The sequence below is a fragment of the Stenella coeruleoalba genome, assembly GCF_951394435.1.
Source record: "Stenella coeruleoalba genome assembly, chromosome: 7".
Taxonomy (NCBI): Eukaryota; Metazoa; Chordata; class Mammalia; order Artiodactyla; family Delphinidae; genus Stenella; species Stenella coeruleoalba.
The window spans coordinates 62,452,605-62,477,118 of record NC_137153.1 but is presented as its reverse complement, the minus strand read 5'-3'; the positions used below and the strand labels follow the sequence as shown (position 1 = coordinate 62,477,118).

At 35.4% G+C, this 24,514-nt stretch overlaps 1 long non-coding RNA gene across 1 annotated transcript in view; it reads right to left on the bottom strand.

Moving 5' to 3' along the window:
- LOC307189509 overlaps positions 1 to 24,044 on the bottom strand; it is a 296,552-nt gene extending 272,508 nt beyond the window's left edge. The window contains exon 1 of the long non-coding RNA XR_013829201.1: positions 23,927 to 24,044. This is a non-coding gene — a long non-coding RNA (uncharacterized lncRNA). The remainder of the gene's footprint in view (positions 1 to 23,926) is intronic.
- Between the last annotated feature and the right edge of the window lie 470 nt (positions 24,045 to 24,514).

The following is a 24,514-nucleotide window of genomic DNA, read 5'->3' as shown; positions in this document are numbered from 1 at the left end:
ACAAATGAAAATGGAAACACAACACAAAAAAATTTGGTCACAGTAGAAGCAGTTCTAACAGGGAATTTTATAGCAGTAAACACCTATATGAAGAAAAAAGAAAATATCAAATAAACAACCTACCTTTATACCTCAAAGAACTAGGAAGAGAATAATAAATTAAGTTCCAAGTTAGTAGAAGGGAGAATTTCTTTTTAAATCAGAGAGGACATAAATAAAATAAAAACTAAAAAGACAATAGAAAACTCAACAAAAATAAGAACTAGTGTTTTTAAAAGATAACTAATAATGACAAACCTTCAGGAATACTAACTAAAATGAAAAGAGAGAAGACTCAAATTAATAAAATCAGAAATTAAAAATGAGATATTACAATTGGTAACACAGAAATACTAGTGATCATGAGAAACTATTATTAACAATTATACACCAACAAATTGGATAACCTAGAAATAGTGAATAAATCCTTAGAAACACACAACCTACTAAACTGAATCATAAGGAAATAGAAATCTGAATAGACTAAGGAGATTAAATCAGTAATAATAATTTAAAAATCTCAACAAAGAAAATTCCAGTACCAGATGGCTTCACTGGTGAATTTTGCCAAATACTTAAGAAGAATTAATGTCAATCCTTCTCAAATTCTTCCAAAAAATTGAAAAGGAAGAAACTCCTCCCAACTCATTTTACTAAACCAGCATTACCTTGATATCAAAGCTAGGCAAGGACACTACAAGAAAATTAAAGGCCAATATCCTTGATGAACCTACATGCAAAAATCTTCAACAAGATATTAGCATACCAAAATCAACAGCAAATTGAAAGAATCACACACCATGATCAAGTGGTAGTCATCCCTGTGATGCAAAGATGATTCAACATATGCAGATCAATAAAATGCCACATTAAAGGAATGAAAGACACTAATCACACAGATCAGCTCAATAGATGCAGAAAAAATAATCTGACAAAATTTAAATCCTATCATGATTAAATTTCTCAATAAATTAGATATAGATGGTATGGACCTCAATATCATAAAGGCCAAATATGATAAGCCCACAGCTACCATCATACTCAAAAGATGAAAAACTGAAAATTTTTCCTCTAAGATCAGGAACAAGACAAGAATGTCCACATTCTATATATCTACTCAATATAATACTGGAAGTCTCAGACAGAACAATTAGGCAAGAAAAAGAAATGAAGGCATCCAAATAGGAAGAAGTAATATTGTCTCTATTTTCAGGTGCTATGTTCTTAAATAGAAAAAAGACTACACCAAAAAAATTGTTAGAACTAATACATGAATCCAGTAAAGCTGCAGGATTCAAAATCAATTTACAAAATCATTTGTTTCTATGCATTAACAATGAACTATTGGAAAGAGATTAAGAAAACAATACCACTGACAATAGCATCAAAAAGTTTTAAATAATTAGGAATAAATTTAACCAAGAAGGTGGAAGATCTGTACACTGAAAACTATAAAACATTGATGGAAGAAACTGAAGAAGACACAGATCAATTGATAGACATGCTATGTTATTAGACTGAAAAAATTAATATTGTTAAAATGTCCCTACCACACAAAGCAATTTACAGATTCAATACAATCCCTACCAATATTTCAATGGCATTTTTCACAGAAATAGAAAAAAATACTAAAATTCCTTTGGAACTAGAAAAGAACTCAAATAGCCAAAGCAATTTTGACCAAGAAGAACAAAAGTGGAGGCATTACACATCGTGAATTCAAGTTATATTGCTAAGTTATAGTAATCAAAACAGTATAGTATTGGCATAAAAACAGATACATAGATCAATGGAATGTAATAGAAAGCCCAGAAACAAACCCACACATGTATGGTCAATTAATTTTCAACAAAAGCACCAAGGTATACCCAAAATTTTTTCTTAGAAAAACTGGATATCCACATGCAAAACAATGAAATTAGACTTTTATCTTACATCATACAAAAAAAAATCAACTCAAAATGAATTAAGTATTTGAATGTAATACTGGAAACCGTAAAACCCCTAGAAGAAAACATAAGGGATAAGCTCCTTGACATTGGTCTCAGCAATAATGTTTTTGTTTGACCCCAAAAACACAGACAACAAAAGCAAAAATAAACAAGTGGAACTACAAACTAAGAAGTTTCTATGTAGCAAAGGAAACCATCAACAAAATAAAAAGGCAACTTATGGAATGGGAGAAAATATTTGCAATCCACATATCTGATAAGGGATTAATATACAAAATATGTAAGAAACTCATACAACTCAACAGCGAAAAAACACCCACAAAAAATAGCAAATAACAAAATTGGGCACAGCAACCAAATACACATTTCCAAAGAAGACATAGAACTAACCAATAGACATATGAAAAAATGCTCAACATCATTAATCATCAAGGAAATGCAAATCTAAACTGCAATGAGATAACACCTCACATGTGTTACCATGTCTATTAGTAAGAAGACAAGAGTTAACAGATGCTGGTGAGGATGTGGAGAAAAGGGAATCCTTCTGCACTACTGGTGGGAATGTAAATTAAACCACTATGCAAAACAGTATGGAGGTTTCTCAAGAAATTAAAAATAATACTACAATATGATCCAGCAATCCCACTTCTGGGTATATGTCCAAAAGAAACAAAATCACTATGTGAAAGAGACATCTATACTCCCATGTTGTTTGAAGCATTATTCATGACAGCTATGTTGTTTCACGGAAACAACCTAAGCATTCATTAACAGATGAATGGATAAAGACAATGTGATATGTACACAAACACACACAACGGAATATTATTCCACTTTAAAAAAAGAAGGAAATCTGGCCATCTGTGATAAGATGGTTGAATGTGGAGAGACAAATGCTGCATATCACCTATGTGTGGAACCAAAAAAAAAAAAGTCAAGTATACTGAAACAGAGTAGAATGGTAGTTGCCAGGGGCTGGGGAGTAGAGGAAATGGCGAGAGGTTGGTAAAGGGTACAAATTTTTATTTATAAGATAAATAAGTTCTGATAATCTAATGTATAACATTGTGACTACAATTGATAATATGCAGATACTAACTGATAATACTGCATTAGATACATGAAATTTGTTAACAGAGATCTTAAGGATTTTCATCAAAAAGAAAATAAAAGGTAATTATATGAGGTGATGATGTATTAATTAACTTGATTGTATGAATCCTTTCACAATGTATACATGTATCAAATAATCATATTGTACACTTTAAATATATTACAATTTTGCTTGACAGTTATACCTCAAAATAAGCTGTAAAAAAATACTTGGTAGTTCCTGCTTAATATACCAGACTCTACCTTAATATTGGAAAATGTCGAACTTCTCAAATTGCCTTCTCCATTACTACTTGAAGCTACTGCAGAAGCTCTTGCCTCTACTTAGATTACCTCCATTCTTATCTGTCACTCAAGAATATACCTATTTATTTATCCTCATGGCTTAGCTCAGCTGCAGCCTCATCTGGAAGTCTTCCTTGTCAAGTTCCTCCTCTACTTCAGGTAGATGTAGACACAATTTCTTTTTGGTATTCATAATATGTTATATAATTATGTATACACACATATGTGTAAAATATTTATGTGTATACATGTGTGCATATATATATTTAAGATACATCATATTATACTGTCATTATTTCTTGTTTTTTTCTTCAAGTAGATTGTATACTCAGCATAGATTTGTACATTCAGCATGTAGCACAGTCTCTGAAACCTACTAGGTACTCAATGAATGCTGGTAGAATTGTTTTCATGGTTGAATCATTCCCTGCCTCCTCTATGTATTGGTTCCACCAATTATTATTGCTTTCTCTTATAATTACAGTTTCCTTTCGGCTAGAGATGTCCTTTAACTTTAAAACAAAACAAAAAATTTACTGCATGGAACTACTGTATTTCTGAAAATAAGAGTTTATCACTACTGACTCTTCTGTCTTACCCCTCATTCACTCACTAGTCTTTCACATATATTTTTATCTAATTTGACTTGAATTACTTCTCTGAAAGTCACTAATGAGTCCTTAATTACCACATATTTTCTCATTTCTCACCTTGCTAGAACTTAATGTGACATTTGATACTTGTTAACTATCCCCTCTTCTTGGATTTTTTAATCTTAGGTCTTTGAGACTTCATGCTATCCTGGTTTTCTGATTATTTCTGACTTCTGTGTCCCTCTTACTCTTTCTATAATCTATAGGAAATTTTCCAGTTTGTGTCTTCTTTTTGTTTATCTCAACATTCACAACACCTGCTCTCATTTAGTTTCCCTATAACATGGGGAGCATAAAATCTATGTCTTTATTCTGTACCTGTTGCTCATGTCTTCCTGGATATCCTGCTGGTGTTTGATGTTCCACATTTCTGAATTAAAATGTGTCATTTTCTCCTATATCATACATACCACCTTTCTACTTATGTATTTCAATTAATGACGCTGCATTATTCTCTCTACTACCACATGGATTTGGAACACAAGCATATCTTGACATGCCTCTGTTTCATATGCTTCTGATACAATCAGTGTCTCATTCCTATAAAGTTCTCTTGAACGTGTACATCTTTAATTGCTGATTTTCTATTTTCCATTTCTGTATTACTTAATTCATATTCTGTTTCATTGTACCTTTGATCTATTTATAATTTATATTATCTCCTAATTTAATTCAACATTTACAATTTCTGCTTAAATTTACCTAATATAAAAACTACTCTATAAACTTACAAAATTTTATAACTCTTTACATTTGCTCATTACTAATCAATCTGAAATGCTCTTCCTTCATTCTTTACCTGTTGAAATTTTTCTCAACTTTAAAGGCCTAGCTCAAAGACCATTGTCTCTGATTCCTCTGTCAGAATTACTCCATCATCTAAGTCCCAGCAATAGCTCCCTTTTAACTCTAACACTTTCATCACTTGGTTTCTTTTACAGTAAATCACCCATGTGTCTTTCCTTAATTTAATGTCACTGACATTTAAGACCTGTCTTATTCATCCTATTCTTAACTTGGCACTAATAATCACATTTTATAGCTTACTAAAGTGCGGGGAACTGTGTTTTATTTCTCCTAACATCCTGCCTGGTGCTAAGTAAACGTTTCCTAAATATTTACTGAATGAATTGTCATAATTGCTAGAAACTAGTTCAGAACTTTGTACACAGGATCTGTGTACGTCAGCTTGAACTACAAAGCACTACATGATATCATCAAAACCCCAAATGTTCCATGTTTATATGTTAAAAAAAAATTAGCATGACTGGGACTACAATGATTTTGAATTTTGCTGTGAATTTTAAGATATTTTGAAATAAGTAAGATCACCATCATTACTGTGAATATCATTTTAAATTGCTACAATTTTTGGGGTGCTTACTAGATGTCAGGCACTGTGTTAAACATGAAACACATATAATTACATTTCATTTTCACAGAAACTAAAGAATATTAGTAGATACTATGTTTTGTTCATATTTTACAGTTAAATATGTAAAATATGAGTAAATGTTGTAGTAGGAATTCAAACATTTCTGTTTCAAAACCACGAGCTCTTAACCGGTTCATGAGATCATCTTCCACTTTGCATATTACACTCCAAATGTGTTTTTATTTTTCCTGACACAAAATAAATTGAAACGTTCTTTGTTAGTCATTCATTTAAGTACCATCAGCTGCCCTTTTCCTGATAATAGCATGATTCAGAACTTTTAATAATGATTATAATTAAGCAATGATATCATTGCCCCCTCTGCTTTATGAGACAATAATCCAATTCCTAAATGGCTAAACTAGAAGGCCAAAGGCAGAGCAGTTTATCACAGCTAGAGAATCAGATTACTGCTGAACAAAACAGAGAGCCCTGATATTATTACTATATAATGCATGTTTCAGGGTTAATAGCCCTCTACATAGCATTATTTTTTTTAATGTTATATTGGCAAGGTTAAAAACAGAAAGGAAGGATGCTGGTTCTGTTGAATATGTCTGCTAAACCCTCTCTGAATGAGGAAGAAAATTAATTCTCTAAAACAGAGCACATGACTTGGAGTCAAGATAACTCAAACCTTTTTTATCTGATATGCTTCTTAAGTCATTTAACTTCACTGAAATTCAGTTTCCATGTTTTAAAGTAAGAGACTCCTTGTTCTAATATCCAATGATTAGACACACTGGGGGAAAAAATCTTTGAAATCATATGTAATGAGGAAAATATAATGTATATATTTATTGATCAGTCTCAGTTTTCCTATATATATGAACAAGTAACATCTTGTACTATATTGGTATATAGTACATGTTAGGAAAGAGCAATTTCCACGTTCTACCCTAAAAAGGTACAACATAATGCCTCCCACTTTCTTACCTCCTACACAGTCAATTTAAAAAGGGCTTCTCTACATAGGTTTCTTTCAAAGGATCTGTCACAAGAAGCTGACTGGCATGTCAGAGCTTCAAAAAGATTAGAGAAAAGGCATTCTCACATATTTTAAACACTGGCATATGGATTTATATTAAGACCATCCTTATTTGCATAAACATCTAAAACCTTCAGGACTATACCTATTAGAAACATGTCATCAGCAAGAATGTCTATACATAAATGCATATATCCAAAATGTGTTCTTAAAACTGGAGTCCAGTTTCAGATATGTATATACTAAATCAGTAAGTGAAACACTTTGTTTAAAACATATCTTAGGGAATTATTTGCATGGCTATAACAACTAATATATGGTTTTAGGGGAAAGAGTAATAATTTTGTAAAACAGAATGAATTTTGCTGTTTGAATAACAATGGCATGAGCCACAGAGAGCAAATACAGTCATTGCCATAAAATCATAAGTTCCCCCTTTTTAGAAAGTACTACAAAATATTTAAGGATTATTTTGATATTCCATTTCAGTTTGAAAATTTAATTAAATAATTTTAGATGATACGTATAAAAATAAAAATCAATTGGGTTCAGACTAATAGCTAGTATACTAAATAAAACATGGTTTTGATTGATTTTATCTGTTAAGTCAGGGGTCCCCAACCCCTGGTACCGGTCCGTGGTCTGTTAGGAACCGGGCTGCACAGCAGGAGGTGAGCGGCAGGTGAGAGAAAAGAGAGAGGGAGAGAGAGAGAGAGAGAGAGAGAGAGAGAGAGAGAGAGAGAGAGAGGGAGGGAGGGAGGGAGGGAGAGAGGGAGAGAGGGAGGGAGGGAGAGAGGGAGAGAGGGAGGGAGGGAGAGAAGCTTCATCTGCTGCTCCTTATCGCTTGAATTACCACCTGAACCATCCCCCCTCCCCGTCCGTGGAAAAATTGTCTTCCACAAAACCAGTCCCTGCTGCCAAAAGGTTGGGGACCGCTTCATTAAGTGACTATTTTGCAACTCTTTGGATATAACCTTAAAAACTCATAATTCTCATCACTTACACACGTTAAAGAAAAAATTCTTCATTCACTTGTTAAAGAAGAGTAAGGCAGACTTCATTCAAGGTAGGAAGGGCAAAGAGGTTTTGCAGTGGGGGAAGAGAGACTGGGCTCAACGCTGAACACACCAAGGAAAAGTGGGAGTTTATAGCCAAAGAGCAGAGCAGAATGGGGGTCAGTCATTTGAAAACGGCTATGAGGAAACATCTGGGTAAGAGGAGATTCTGGCTAAACTAACCTAACCAAATTCAGGCTGAAAGCAGGCCAGGGTGATTAGACATCACCTGGGAGATAGTGGAGAATGAGGAACCTGATTAGTTATCAACAGTGATCAGATATGGAGGATGAGCAATTATGGCTAAACTGATTTAGCAGGATTCTTGCTAAAACTGGACAAAGACAGAAGTCCAAATGTCAAGGTCTAGTTGAAAAAAAGTTCAGAGGAGCCTGATTAGAGTTTGTTCAAGGAGAGAATCTTTGTCACATGGTTTATGAAAGAAAATGGCTTCTTTTATCTCTTCTTCTCAGGCAAGTGTCACTATCAAAGTGCCACCCACCACCCCCATTCAGACTTTGTGCATATCTTCTTGCACATACATCAAAATTTTTATAATGGCATGTACGTTCCTTTTTATGAGCTAGGTCAGGAGTCAGGAAACTATGCCACATGGGCCAAACTCAGTAATTGCCTGCTTTTATAAATTAAGTTTTATTGGAATGCATTCATACCCATTTAGTTATGTTTTATCTATGGCTGCTTTCTTGCTATAATGACAGTGTTAAATAGTTGTGATAGAGACTGTATGCCCTTCAAAACCTAAAATACTTACCCTCCAGCCATTTATAAAAACTTGGCAACCTCTGTTCTAGGCCAAAACTTCCATTTCAATTTAATTTTTCTTTTGTTTCCTCATGTATCTTAACATCCTATCAAAACAAAGCACTTTTTGAGACCAAATTATGCCATCTCCATTTCCTTTCCTGTACATTTGTATATGCAAACAGCCTTTACCTCAATGAAACTCTTCCCTCTGTCAGCATTAGAAACCATACTCATTTTAAGGCCTAACTTGAATTTTACCCAAAGTCTTACATCTCTCTGTTGAAATTGAGCTCTCCTCTTTCTGAACTCCCATGATCTTTACTTTTGAAAATTGTAACACTTGCTACATTAGAATTTGTGCATATGTTTCATATCTCTCATAAATCCATTAACTCAGAGTCATTGCTAGGAATTACTAATCTAGTTATGGTCCTCAGACTCCAGCACACAGTACATAATAACTTTCAGAGCTGATAGGTACTTGAGAGTTCACAGTATTTCACAGTAGAAGCAGTTTAAGAAATACAAACAGATTGTCTGATAAATAAAACAACAGAAGGGAAAAAAAGGGCGAGAGAGGTATGGGAGATATGGAAAGCATCTGCCTATTCACTGTGTGTGATCTGAGTCGAGTCAAAAGCAGTGTCTGCTTCAATGTAACTAACACCAGGCATTGCCTTTCAGGGTGGCCAAAATATGTACCATGAGAAATACTTCTTTAAAATGTATCAGATTATTTTATTGGTTAGTTAGAGTGTTTTTATTGACAGAGAAAATGAAATGTTTACCCTAGGAAACACTGCTATAAAAATCATTTAACAATAAAATTATAAAGACCAAGTAATGACAAAGGTAGCAGCTAATTCTACCAGAAAATTTATACAGACAAAATAATATAGTGAACATCAAAACACGTCTCTTATTTCTCTGTCAAAGAGTGAAGGAGAACACATACAATATTGCTTTTATGAGATATCCTTAAAATATGTACAATTCACTCAAAAAGGTTGCACTTGAACAACAGGCCACAACTTATGTTCAAATAACTGGTTGTCTCCAGTTAGAGTGTCGAAATGAGAAAATGGATGTCAGGCACTTTTTAATAGACTTTATTTTCTACAGAAGTTTTAGATTTACAGAAAAACTGAGCAGAAAGAACAGAGTTCCCAAATACCACACCTCTTACCTCCACATAGTTTCAATTATTATTAACTTCTTGCACAAGAATAGTACATATGTTAAAATTAATAAACCGTTATTAATAACAATACATTATTAACTAATGCCATAGTTTGGACTATAATACACTTTTTGTGTTGTGCAGTTCTATGTGTGTGTGTGTGTGTGTGTGTGTGTTTGTTTTTGTTTTTATTTTAGGTAAGAAGTGGATTTATTTAGAGAGATACACATTCTATAGATAGAATGCAGTCCACCTCAAAAAGCAAGAGTGACCCTAGGCCATGGGGTCTTCTTGGAAAGTGAGAGAGGCCAAGGGAAAAACACTCCACAGACAGAGTGTGGGCCATCTCAGAGGCTAGAAGCCTCTATGTGTTTTAAAAAATATATAATGTCATGTATCCGCCACTACAGTATAATACAAAATAGTTCCACTGCACTAAAAATCCCCTGTGCTCTACCTCTTCATCGCTCTTTCCCTCTCCCAAAATTCGGGGAACCACAGCTTATTTTTTTTTTTAATTGTCTCTATAGTGTTGGCTTTTCCAGAATATCATATGGTTGATATCATATAGTATACAGCCTTTCCAAACTGATTTCATAGGAACATGCATTTAAAGTTCCTCCATGTTTTTCATGGCTTGATAGCTCACTTCATCTTATTGTTGAGTAAGATTCCACTGTATGAATGTACCATTGTTTGTTTACCCATAAATTTATCAAGAAATTTTGTGATGAACATTGTGGTACATGACTCTTTTTGAATTATGGTTTTCTCAGGGTATATGCCCAGTAGTGGAATTGCTGGGTCATATGGTAGTTCTACTTTTAGTTTTTTAAGGAAGTTCCATATTGTTCTCCATAGTGGCTGTATCAATTTACATTCCCACCAACAGTGCAAGAGGGTTCCCTTTTCTCCACACTCTCTCGAACATTTATTGTTTGTAGATTTTTTTTTTTTTTTTGGCGGTACGCGGGCCTCTCACCGCTATGGCCTCTCCTGTCGCGGAGCACAGGTTCTGGACGAGCAAGCTCAGCGGCCATGGCTCACGGGCCCAGCCGCTCTGTGGCACGTGGGACCCTCCCTGACCGGGGCACGAACCCGTGTCCCCTGCATCGGCAGGCGGACTCTCAACCACTGCACCACCAGGGAAGCCCTGTTTGTAGATTTTTGGATGATGGTCATTCTGACTGGTGTGAGGTTCCAGGACTTGGAAGCAACCTAAGTGTCCATCGACAGATGAATGGATAAAGAAGATGTGGCACATATATACAGTGGAATATTACTCAGCCATAAAAAGAAATGAAATAGAGTTATTTGTAGTGAAGTGGATGGGTGTAGATTCTGTCATACAAAGTGAAGTAAGTCAGAAAGAGAAAAACAAATACCATATGCTAACACATATACATGGAATCTAAAAAAAATTGGTTCTGATGAACCTAGGGGCAGGACAGGAATAATGACACAGACTTGAGGACACAGGGAGGGGGAAGGGTAAGCTGGGATGAAGTGAGAGAGTAGCAGTGACATATATACACTACCAAATGTAAAATAGATAGCTAGTGGGAAGGAGCTGCATCACATGAGGAGATCAACTCGGTGCTTTGTGACTACCTAGAGAGGTGGGGTAGGGAGGGTGAGAGGGAGATACAAGAGGGAGGGGATATGGGGATATATGTATACATATAGCTGATTCACTTTGTTATACAGCAGAAACTAACATAACATTGTAAAGCAATTATAATTAAATAAAGATGTTAAAAAAAGAAAAGAAATTTTGTGAAATGCATAAGGCATAAAGTGTATAGATTTTTTTTCTTCACATGTGGATGTCCAGTTGTTCAAGAATTTTTTGTTGAATGGTAATCTTTCTCAATTTAATTACCTATGCTCCTCTGTCAAAGATATGTTGACTATATTTGTGTGGATCTATTACTGGGCTCTCTATTATGTTCCATTGATCCACGAATACTACACTGTTTTGATTTTGGTAGCTTTGTAGTAAGTCTTGAAGTCGGATTGTCTCAGTCCTTTAACATTATTCTTTTTCAAAATTGTGTTGGTATTCTGAGTCTTTTCCCTTGCTTTGTAAACATTAGAATCAGTTTGCAATATTCATTAAATAACTTGCTAGGAGTTTGATTAGAATTTCATTAAATCTATAGATCAAGTTGGGAAGAATTAACATATTAACAATAATGAGTCTATTGTAACCTTACTATAATCAGTTATGAGTTCCAGAAATTTTCATTGTTTTTGATTCTTTGGCACTTTCTATGATCATGTCACATGTGAACATGCAGTTTTGTTTCTTACTTCCCAATCTGTATACCTTTTATTTCTTTTGGTTTACTGCATTAGCTAGATCTTCTAGTATAATGTTGAATAGGAGTGGTGAAAGTTGACATCTTGCCTTATTTCTGATCTTAGGGGGAAAATTTGGGTACTTTTGATGGTTAGAAATAAAAATTGTGAAGATCTTAAACATGGTCTATACAGGACACTGCTTTGTTTGGGGCTCATTGCATGGAGAAATCACAACAGTGAAGTTCAGGAGCTGGAATTTACATTCATTGTAAAAGCCATTGATGAATGTTGGGAATCTTTGCAGAGAGTCGACACCAAAGGACTAAGTAGAATTCTCCAGTCATTTTCTTATTGAGGCCAGAATGGTCTGTTCAAGACTTTGGCTCAAGACTCATCAAAACATAGCTCAAAATATAAAAACATATGGGCAGTCAGTCATATTCTTTGATCACTTTAGAATGGATCAAGAACTTATTTTAGCTCATCAATCAGTCCTTATGCAACTAGTCAAGAATATTTATCATCTTATATATGCTAGTCCCTATCAGCTATGGACAGAGACTAGATAGCTTATATATGAGAAATTCCCTTCACTCTGTATTATTTCAGTGTTAACAAAAATATTTTAAAACATGGTTTAACTTATAGTTTAGTTTGTCAGAATTTGATTTAGAACCTGATGGTTTAGTCTGTCAGAATTTGATTTAGAACCTGATCAGATGTATTTGGCTTTAGATGGAAAAAGATTTTTTTTCATGGATCAGTGACCAGATACATTAGTCTCCTATAGCTGCTGTAAAAAATTTCTTCAGTGGCTTAAAATAACTTATATTTATTACCTTATAGTTCTCTAGGTCAGAAGTCTGACACAGTTTTCTCTAGGATAAAATCATGGGGTCAGTTAGACTGTGTTCATTATGGGAGGCTCCAGGAGAAAATTCATTTCCTTATGGTGGCCGGACTGAGACTGCATTTTCTTGATGGTTATCAGCTGAGGGTCATTCTCAGTTTCTAGAGGCCATCTGGATTTCTTGGCCAATGGCCCCCTCCCTCCATTTTCAAAGTCAGTAATGAAGGTTGAGTGCTTCTTCTCATGGCTCATGGCTCTGATCCACTCTTCTGCCTCTCTCTTCCACTTTTACCACTCATTTGATTAAATTAGGCACACCCAGTTATTCTGGAATAATATCCCCATTTCAAGGTCTTTGAAAGTCCCTTTTCCCATGTAAGGTAATATATTGATAGGTTCCAGGGATGAAGGTTTGGACATCTTTAGGGATCTATTATTTTGCCTGGCACACTAGGTATTGAACAGGACAAAAGAAAGTCAAGTAAGAAAATATGTAAGAGAACGTCAAGGAAAATCACCCACATTTTTGGATAACAAAGATTTTGCAGCTTAAAAAAGTAAGTAATTCAGCTTAATTGTGGGCATTTATTTTTTCCAAGTTTAAAAAACATGATTTCCTCAACAGTTACTCTTTCCAGACATTTTGTTTTAAGATAGTCATATATGATGCAACCATTCTCTTAAACTTTTTTTTTTTTTTTTTTTTTTTTGCGGTACGTGGGCCTCTCACTGTTGTGGCCTTTCCCGTTGCGGAGCACAGGCTCCGGATGCGCAGGCTCAGCGGCCATGGCTCACGGGCCCAGCCGCTCCGCAGCATGTGGGATCCTCCCGGACCGGGGCACGAACCCGTGTCCCCTGCATCGGCAGGTGGACTCTCAACCACTGTGCCACCAGGGAAGCCCCATTCTCTTAAATTTTGGCGAATGTAACATACTGTGTAGATTTTCAGTGCTTAAGAATTCCTTTTTTTCCCAAAGCTTTGAAAATAGATGTTTCATTGAAATATCTGGAATGCCTGTATCATATGAAAAATGTTTTATATGAATACCTATCACTATGGTAAATATTATCAGAAAAGCAAAGGATGAGTGAGAAATAGGCACCATTTCTAGGATAGTCAGGTTTCAGTTAAGATGTCAGAGTTTAATTTCATTGCTATAATACTTTGTTCTTATCATTGATTTATTTAAGATTATATATGATATTTCAATTACTGGTATGATTCTTCTTCTGAACTGTTATATGCTGCTGGAGGACAAGATTATGTTTTAATTTTTCATTTTTTTTTCTCAGTGATTTGCTTAGTGCTTGGCATATAGTAAACACTCATTTTGCTTATTTTAGTTGAATTTAGAGTCACAGCAAAAGCCAATATTTTTCTTTGCTTAGGTGTTAATAAGTTTCCATAGAAACTATTATATTAGCCAAGCTAAATACCTATTAATGTGTTTTTTATAAAATGGAATAACCTCGAGGAGCCAGTTTCGGTTTCACTTAACCAGTTTTATTACTTTTTAGTGTATGGTGGTAATAATTTAGGATAAAAAGGAGATTTGATTGCAGTCTTTTGATTGCCAAGTATTCTAACAAACTAAAAATGTCATAAATATGTGCAAAAGTATAACTAATAAAATTGTCCTGCACACTTAAGATGGTAGTAAGCAAGCTTTCATTTTTAATATACTTAATTCAGACATTTGTTATTTCTAATAGAAATAGAAATTTGATAGCAACATAACTCAGTGTATATTACTGAAAACTTTTACTGATAATTCCTTCAGTCAATTTCAATAAAAACTCCAACAGCAGAAAAATAGCATAAACTTGCTTAGTAATTGAAGGTCTACCATCCTGATACAAATATTTCTTAAAGAGAAATACCAATCTACTGCTAGTTTTACTCCAGTAAGTTCCTTTTTTAAAAAATTCTTTATTTTGTGTGACAATCACTTGCAAGGCAATTCCTGTGAATGAGCCTGAATGAACTCTTTTTAGGACTTTACAAATAAACTCATTAAAATCTGACCACAACCCAACAAGGTAGGTACTGTTATCATCATCTCCAGTTTTTAGGAGAGAAAACTGAGGTCTGGCAGAATTTATTAACTTGTCTAATGCCAGAGGGCTGTAAGAGGAGGAGCCTAGTTTGAGCCCTAGAAGTCTGTCTTCAGAGATAATCCCCACCACTGGGTCAGGCTTCTGCTCCCTGACAATTTTCCCAGCCCCCTCACCATATTCCAGTCCCCTGGTCATGATCCCTCTCCTTTGACCATTCTCCCAGTTCCCTGACCAGACTCCCAGCCTCTCGTTAATGCTCAATCCATTACCTGGAGGAAGTAAGGGTCTTCCTCCATAACAGGTAGAACTAGGCCACCCCTGTTGCTCCAGGAAGACACTTACAGAGAGAACACCCACCCTCGTGACAGAGAACAAGGGCAGAGTACACTGGAAAATGCACTTTGCCCGAGGATTTCTGCACAGGAGAAAGCTTTCACACAGCTCACAGGGGGTCACCTGGGCCTCAGATCCAGCAATTGGTATTATGGTAACTACTTAAATTAATCCTGATGGTCAAAAAATAAATTGAATAAAATAGATAACTAATAAGGACCTACTGTATAGTACAGGGAACTCTACTCAATAATCCGTAATGGCCTATATGGGAAAAGAATAAAAAAAGAGTGGATATATGTATATGTATAACTGATTCACTTTGCTGTACAGCTGAAACTAACACAACATTGTAAATCAACTATGCTCCAATAAAATTTTTTTAAAAGTACTGAATGCAATAAATTCTATTTTTAAAGGGGCCTCCTTTCAATAGCACTATTGAGTGTGCTCTGGGGCTTTCTTGGAAATTCTCTTGGCAATGAGAATGTGGACTATGTCTCCATATTGGGTTAAAATCTATTGCTGGGTGTGGTACTTTCACTTTGAGTCATCAGATATGCTGTCCTTCCTGAATTGTTTAGAAATTTTTCATTTGCATATAAGCAAAATCTGACTTCAACTAGTTTTTGAAAAGAATTCATTGTGAGGGTAATGGCATGGCTTGTACAACCAAAAGGATAAAACCAAAGATAGTCCATCAAAAGCAAATGGGACTAAGGACTACAGATCCAGATTCTAATGCCCTTGCTCATCTCTGCAACTAAGTATGCTCAGTTCCCTGTTTTTTCTTCCCCTCTCCTCTCTTTCCTTCCTATTACGTACCCTCCCTTCCTTCCCTCTCTCCTTTTTTCCCCTTCCCCCTCCTTCCTACTTTTTCTCCAGACATGTATTTTTCTCTTCTACTGTAAACATAATACTTTATACTCAGGATTAGTTCTGCCAAATACCAATACCAAATATAACACTGATCTCCATTATTCCAAGTACAGGAAAAAAATTGGTATTTAAAAAAATTTTTTTACTTGTTGGTAGGTAAGGCCTGGGTCAGCAAACACTTTCTTCAAAAAGCCAGGTGATAAATGTTTTAGTCTTTTTAGGCTATGTTGTCAAAGTTGTGACTACTCAAATTTACCATAATAGTGAAAAAACTGTCATAGATAACATATAAATGAATGAGTGTGGCTATGTTTCAATAAAATTTATTTAATTAGGGGAGACCTGTATTCAACCTCCAGGCCATAGTTTGCCAGTTCCCAGCTTAGGCTAAATCATCTTACATAATCTTTTCAAGTGTTCTTTTTTCACTGTGGATTTAGGTATTTTAGGTGACTCATCAAGGCTACTTGTAGCTGATTATGGTTAGAGATTAGTTTGAATTGCTCAGATTCTCCTAACTCAGCAAATTTACCCAACCATATACCATTATAAAGGGTCACTTTTGTCTTTATACCAGCCTGTTCTCAATCAACAGAGAGACAATAAACATTAGTGTTATTTAAAGTACTATGGATTCTTTTCTCTATTTTGATGTATAATAATGTCAAAACCCTGTAATAGCTTAATCACTGCCTTAGCTGTACAATTCTCATTTCCTCTTGACTTTCCTAAAAAGCAATAAGGCAGCATTTGTTCTGAATTAGAAGCTTGATCTAGTATTAAAACTAATTTCTTCTGCTCAGACATTCCTACCTGTCAGTGATGCTTCCTGCAAATAAATCGTTCTGCTTGCCCTCCAAAATTCATGACATCCTGCCTTTCTCCAACATGGAAGTCCATAATTCCTTGCTACTTTGTATTGATAGATTGCCACCTAAACACCGTTTCTAACTATCACTTTAGAAGATTGGTTGGTTTGTTGATTAGTTGACTGTTCTTATCTGTTATCTTCTATTTCTACGTGATTTGTGATAGTTAACTTTGTGTATTAACTTGACTAGATCATGGGAAACCCATAAATCCAGTTAAATATTACTTCCGGGTGCGTTTGTGAGAGCACTGAATCAGTACACTGAGTAAAGTGGACTGTCTTCCCCAGTGAGGGTGGGCATCATCTTTTACTTCAGGGCCTGAGTAGAACAAAAAGGTGAAGGAAGGGAAGATTTACTCACTATCAGCCTGACCACCTGAACGGGGACATCAATCTTCTGTCCTCAGCTTTCTGGTTCTCAGGCCTTCAGACCTGGACTGGAATCTTCCAACTACACAATTGGCTTTCCTGTGTCTACAGCTTGCATTGCAGTGGGCAGAGTGTGGGATCTCTCAGCTTCCATAATTGTGTGAGCCAATATCATTCATTTATATATACTTTTATCCATATATCCCCTATTGGTCCTGTTTCTCTGGAGAACCCTGACTATTACACCACCCTAGAAACTACCCAGTAACCTTATATATCTACTTATTTATTCATGTCTGGTTCTTATTTCTGCTCTACTTTGTACCATTGACAGTCAGTGGTATATGGAATATTATATTCTAAAAATAGCCAGTGGCCAGGTGAACACTGAACAGACATTAAAATACAGGGTATTGATAATTCCAAAGTTTTTTTCTGGCTCAAATCCAGTAAAGCAGATTTAAAGAGGTTGATTATAATGCCTACAACTCCCACTGCCCTTTGCTAAGGGAAACCAATACATTCCCAAACCCCTGCTGAGAAAGCAATCCTAGGCAGAAATTACCTATTCACTACCAAGTGAGACTGGCATCATCTTTAGGGCTAGGTTAGTACCTGACCCACTCAAGCCAAAATATAAGTTTTTCAGTGACAATCAGCTTTAAATGAAAGCTCTGCCTTAATAGGAAAAAGAGAAGTTAGGATCAGGAGATTCTCCCCTGGAATTTGACCTAGAGATATGCCTAGAGCATCATTCAGTTATTAGTATGGACAGAATAGAAAGAGATTCCAAAAAACAAAAAACAGATACAGAGAGATCTGTTAAATCACATTAACGAAGTATGCTAAAGTGATAACTCAAGAACTCTTATTGTGATTAGGGGACCCACACAGTGCAGCCACCCAAATTGCCCTGGGTCCTGAAATATCTTCAAAGCCATCAAATATGTTTCCATTTTGGAGAGGGCTTGGTATCTCTGGGTCCTATGATTTTCTAGTTTCTTTTATTGACACATGCTGTTTGATAATAACCCACTAGAGATAGTCTAAATTGAGTCTTAATTTTATCCTAAAAAGAATAACTAAGACATATCCACTGAACTCAAAGAAACAAACAAACAAAAAAAACCACATTAAAAAACTGGAGAAAAACATCTTAGTTCACATGTAACCAAACAGAAGGTGAAGAGAATATAATATTGTTAAAACAAAAGGTTTGGCAATTCTTATTTTATTTTCTTCCTATGTACTGATGTTTGCATCATAAATAGGGAGATATTGAACAAAGTTAATAACACCACATTAGAGCTACATAATGTTTGGAACACGCTGTCCTTATGAGACTAATCAAAAAGTGTTATTAGCAATGAACAGAACAGTGAGGGTAATTAGTGGAGGATTACTTATAATAGATATTAACTTTATTTAGATCTTTTAAGTGTTGGTAATTGGGTGGGTGCTGTGAAAATAGCAAACATGGATAAGTTGGATGTAAGCAAAAGATTTTTTTTTTTTTTTTGCGGTACGCGGGCCTCTCACTGTTGTGGCCTCTCCCGTTGCGGAGCACAGGCTCCGGACGCGCAGGCTCAGCGGCCGTGGCTCATGGGCCTAGCCGCTCTGCAGCATGTGGGATCTTCCTGGACCGGGGCACGAACCCGTGTCCCCTGCATCGGCAGGTGGACTCTCAACCACTGCGCCACCAGGGAAGCCCAAGATTTATTTTTAATGAACAAAAGAGATTTAATTTTAATGAAAATTGAAAGAATAGCTAATTCTGTGGAAAGCTGATATAATCCTTTTTACACATCATGGTATTCTTTATGTAAAGTTCATAAAGATATGTAGAAGCTTGGAATTAACTTGATTTAAGTACCAAAGTTTTAGATCTTTAAAAGGCAATATCTCTGTTGTACTGACATGAAAATAAAATTTATTTTCGAGGTACCCCCCCAAAAAAGCAGTTGTTTTACGATTAGTTTATGTTTCATTTCAAGCTATGATGTGTAAGAAATGTAATGATCTTGTTTAGAAATATTTGTAAGTGTTCAAAAAGTTATTCAAGAGCAGTCTGGCTTTTTATGGTGATCTGAGAGAGTACCATCTCTAGTTAGTTTAAGATTACAGCACTGGGCAAAATTTTCTAATAACATGATCAACATTTTCCATTTGTTAGTCATTAATATTTCATTTGTTAAATTGATTTCAGTAATCAAATTCTCTTCATTAAATCACAATGGTATTCACTGATTTACTTACTGAGTGTTCACATAGTACTCAGCGCTTTTCCTATTTTTCTCAATAAAAATGGTATCTGCCTTTCATTGAATTATTCATATGGGCCAGGGAGTATATCGAGCCCTTACATACATTATTTAATTTTATCCTTATGACAGTTGAATACAAAGAAGTCACCAGTGTAAAAAGAAATGATTAAAGAATAAAATTTAGGTGATACAGACTTTATTAGCACTTCATGAAGTAGACAGTCTCCTTTCGGAGAACTGCAAAATGGGGTGGAAGGCAAGAAGCTTTTATAGGATAATTAATAAAGAACTAGGAACAGTAGAAATATTGAGACAAATAGAAAATATTTGATTGATTTGGGGGTCACACAGTGGTCTGGGGTGAGAAGGCACAGAGTTGGCTTGACATATGTGGATTGTCTGACTGAATATACTTGTTTCCAATCAAGTGGAGCATTTACATGGACACAACAGTTATCTAAATTTCAGTTTGCTGCTGTGGTATGCCAGGTAGGAGCAGATCCATCTTGGAGAAACTTATTTCAACAGTTCTTCCCTTTCGATCATCCTTTTGTCTAAGAGGTATGATCAAAAATATTGGTCTGGGGCTTCCCTGGTGGCGCAGTAGTTGAGAGTCTGCCTGCCGATGCAGGGGACATGGGTTTGCGCCCCGGTCCGGAAAGATCCCACATGCCGCGGAGCGGCTGGGCCCGTGAGCCATGGCCGCCGAGCCTGCGTGTCCAGAGCCTGTGGTCCGCAATGGGAGAGGCCACATCAGTGAGAAGCCCGCGTACCGCAAAATATATATATATATAGGTCTTAGTGTAACTCTCAGCTACCATTGCCTCTTTGAGTCTCAGTGTAGTATTCATAGGAGTTGATGTCAGGCTCCTATTCTTGCAGTGTCTATTCTCTTTTGTCATTCCAGTCAAAGAGAGATCATCTGTCAGCTCGTTAGTGGCTGCCCAGATGCATTTAAAACTTTTGAGGAAATGCAGCATATTATAGACAATAATTATTAAGAACAAAACAATGTCCATGGTTTGGTAAGGACTCCTGAATTAGGGTCTCCATGACCCCCAACAGGTAGAATCAAACAGGTCAAGAAATGATCCCAAGTAGGGGGATAATTTGTTAAGCCAATTGGCCTTTTCATGTATTTCATGTAACTGTGTTTCTACATCCCCAGAACTGTTTATCCAGTGATCTTGTTCCAGAAAAAACAAGGCATTGAAAATCAGGGAGACGTTTGTGACAGGCAGAAAGAACTACAGGATCAGCATCATGGTAGCAAATCCAATAGCCAGTTGTAGACTGGATTATCCTCCTCAATGGCCTGAGATATGTGAACTATGGCATGATCTTTTCAGCCAGAGAAGGAAAAAGGTGGACAAAAGAATCAGAAAGACCTTCATAGTGTAAGAATTTGGAAAAGGATGGTCAGAGAGCGAAGTAAGAAAGAAAAGAAACATTCTTGATTCTCTTGACCTCACATCTTGGGAGGAAGCTGTCCAAGTACTTTTCTTCCTAGTTAAATTGATTTTAAGGTCTCCAGCAATCCCACAGGACCATATGTCAGGTGGAGCCTTCTTCAGTTGTGAATATGCCCAAGGTTTGAGACCTTGTAATTTGGCAGCAGTGTCAGTGGTCAAGAGTACTTGGTAGGGTCCTTTCCATGAAACTCACTTTTGCAAAAGCTTAAGAGTAAAACAATAACTGTCTGTAAATGACAAAACACTTAAAAATGCCCATAGTTAAGGATCTGATGAGAGTTCATTATAATGGAATTGACAATGAAATTTGGTTATTTCTGTGATATACAACATTTTAAGATAATAACTGGAATTACGACTGATAACATTATACTAGAACATATCAGATTTAAAGGAATTTCATACAATTCCTAGAATACTTATATTAATAACATGCCTCCATACAAACATAACCTAAGAAGGTATAACATTATTTGATAATGCTTCCCATGTAATTTAACAAAGCAAATAAATCTAATTAGTTTATTATTTTACCAGGTGAGAGAAAAATCCTTTGACATTTTCCACATGCCCTCTGGGAATTCTCAAAGTTACTTTGAGGTCAAAAAGACTTCATCTAGAATTTTATTGGGGGGAAGTTTGTCAAAAACTATCCATTTAACCAAAGTGACAGTTAAAGACTTTGAAGGCAAAGAAAGAAGGTTACAGAGCTGTAAAAACCTTAGCTCTTTTAATACTGAGAAAACTGGGTTTTCTTAAATAATCAAAGACCTGATAAAGACAACATGAAACACAGTAAATTATTTTGGTGAGAAACAAAATCTTTGACTTCTAGGTAGATTACTTAAAAGGTAAAGAAAAAACATTGTTTACAATTTCTTATCAAGAGAAGACCAATAATCTAATAACACTTTCTTTTAACAAAGAGAAAACCTAATTCTAATTTTACACCCATGTACTTTTGATATTAAAACTCATTTTTAAACTTAAATAATTCCATTCCAATCTTAGCCTTCTTGACCATACATAAAATTCCTTTCCCAAGATTATTTTTTCCACAAAGCTTCTACAACTTTTTATATCCATTCACATTTTGTCCTATGTTTCCCCCTTCTTTCTCATTCTGGACTATATGTTTTACTTTAGGACAAAACTACTTTATTTTTCTCTTAACAAAAACACCTACATACCTCATACCTCTTCTTACCAAAACATATCCTACTTTCCTTGCATAGACATCTTTCCCTTACTATTTCCATATATGTTAGTCAGAATTCTTAACTCTTAGAATCTTTAATTCCTAGTGAAAACTAAGAAGTAAGAAATTTGTAGGTTGTCTGTTACATTAGTGTTCTGTGGATTAGCAAATTTATAAATACATTTCATGATTTCTAGAAGTATATTTTTCCTCACTGAATTTTTCAATGACACAAAATGTGTTTACTAATAAACCCAAGTATCTTCACTTCCTCTGGAAAAGAAAGCCAGAAGTGGATAAACTTATGCTTGTAATTAATGTTTCAGTATTTTCTCTAACTTGGAAATGATTTATATATTCAATGAATATCAATCATTAACTTTTCTCAGAATAACTTTAAGGTTTCAAGTTACCAGAAAGATTTTAGTAATGATTTTTAAGTAAACACACCATAAAGTATAATTATTGTTGAAAAGTCCATTTATAAATTTTCTCTTACATCTAGTTAATTTACTTGTTTTTAACACTTATGTTCAGATTACTCATGAAAATATCTTGAGACACTAAACAGCTAACCATCATCTTAAGTTAACTTTCTTGCTGACAAATTCTGTAATAGATATAACATGAGCTTATTTGACTTATAGTAAACCTAGGTGGGATAAAAGTTGTATATCTACAGTATATTCAATACCAATAGCTCTAAAACACATGCTTGTTTTAATTAAACAACAAAAAAAAAAAACCTTAATTAGCTTTTATTTATTGAAGAGTATCCTAGATCATGTGAACCTGAACAACATTTAAGTTAGTTTTTTAGTATTTCTGAGAGTATACTTGATTGATATAAATGCTTAATTTTCTTTACGCCCATTAAAAGTGCTCTTTAAAAATTAATTTTGGCAATACCATCTGGAGGTTGTAAAATGCCACACATCTATAACATATATACATAGACATATATAAAAATATAGACAGACAAAAACAGACAGCTTATAGCTTTCACTTAATTTTAATCATGTGACAGGTACAATAATACAATACTCAATATTTAAAAAAGAGTTGGATCTGAACCATGTCATAGTGCAATTTCTGACATATGGGATAAGTTAAGTTATGTGCTCAGATGGCTTAAACTTTTTATTAATATTTGTGGAGAAGACTTTTAAGATTTTCATTTCAACTAGTTTCCAAATAGCTTGTCCTCATTTTTTGTTTTTTCCTTCTGATAATAATTACCTCCCTGATGTTTGCATTTCAAAGAGATGGCTCTCAGTTCCTAGAGAAGACCAGATAGAATATTTACATCTCCAAAGCACAGAGAAAGAATACAAGTTCCTCTAAGGACTTTTGTTTCCTAAGGCCAGATTATTTACAATACCTACAAGCCTTCTGAAATAAATGGGGGAGGGGAGAGGGATTGATAAAAAGAATAGGTGGGCTTTTTCTGTTCTTGTAAAGACTCAATTTGTAGGACAGATGCTTTTAACTCCTCAAAGAATTGGGTAATAACCTGAATGAGAGCAAGACACTAATCTACCAATCCAAGTACATTATCTTCAATTTGCTTCTTTATATCAAGGTGAAGGTTTTCAACTGAGACAGAAATCAAAAGACTCCTATGTTTTGGACTTAGAGCTGTTTTCCCAAGTTCCTCAGTAGTTTATGCTGTGAATTTACCTTGAAGTTTTGTGAGTCCTCTAATGGTAGCCACCCATCATGGACTCCCAGAACCTTTCCAATATGTCAGAGCCTTACTGGGAACCATATATACATTAAATAAAGTTTGTTTTGAAGTTTGTTTGAATTGTAGAGTTGCACACAAGGGAGCAGAGGTCGAATCAAAGAGTGACTCACCCACAGCCATCAGTAACAACAAGAGGAACAGTGAACAGTTCAGCAGCCACCTGCCCGTACATCTTGTGCCACAGACCATTAGCAGTCAGCTCCCAATCCCATACTGGGCGTCAAAAACTGTTAAAAGAAATTATTAAAGAAGACAATTTAGGTGATATGAACTTACACTTCATGAAATGGACAGTCTCCTTGTGGAGAACTGCAAAACGGGGTAGAAGGCAATAAACTTTTATAGGATAAAGAATAAAGAACAAGGAAGAGATGAATAGAAAATATCTGATTGGCTGGGGCCACACAGTCAACCTTGTTTAGGGCGAGAAGACCTAGAGTTGGTTTGGCGTTTGAGGACTGGCTGACTGAATATACTGTTCTAATCAAGCACAGCATTTATAAGGACACAAAAGTTACCTAAGTTTCATCTATTGATGTGGCACCGCAGGCAGGAGTGGCTCCATCTTGGGCCTAGAAAATTATTTCAGCATCAGGCATTCAGATAGTGAAATAACCCCAAGCTGGAAACTGCTAAAGCAGGACTTCAAATTCAGGTCTACCTATAGTCACTCCAAACATTCTGGTGTTTCATAAAGT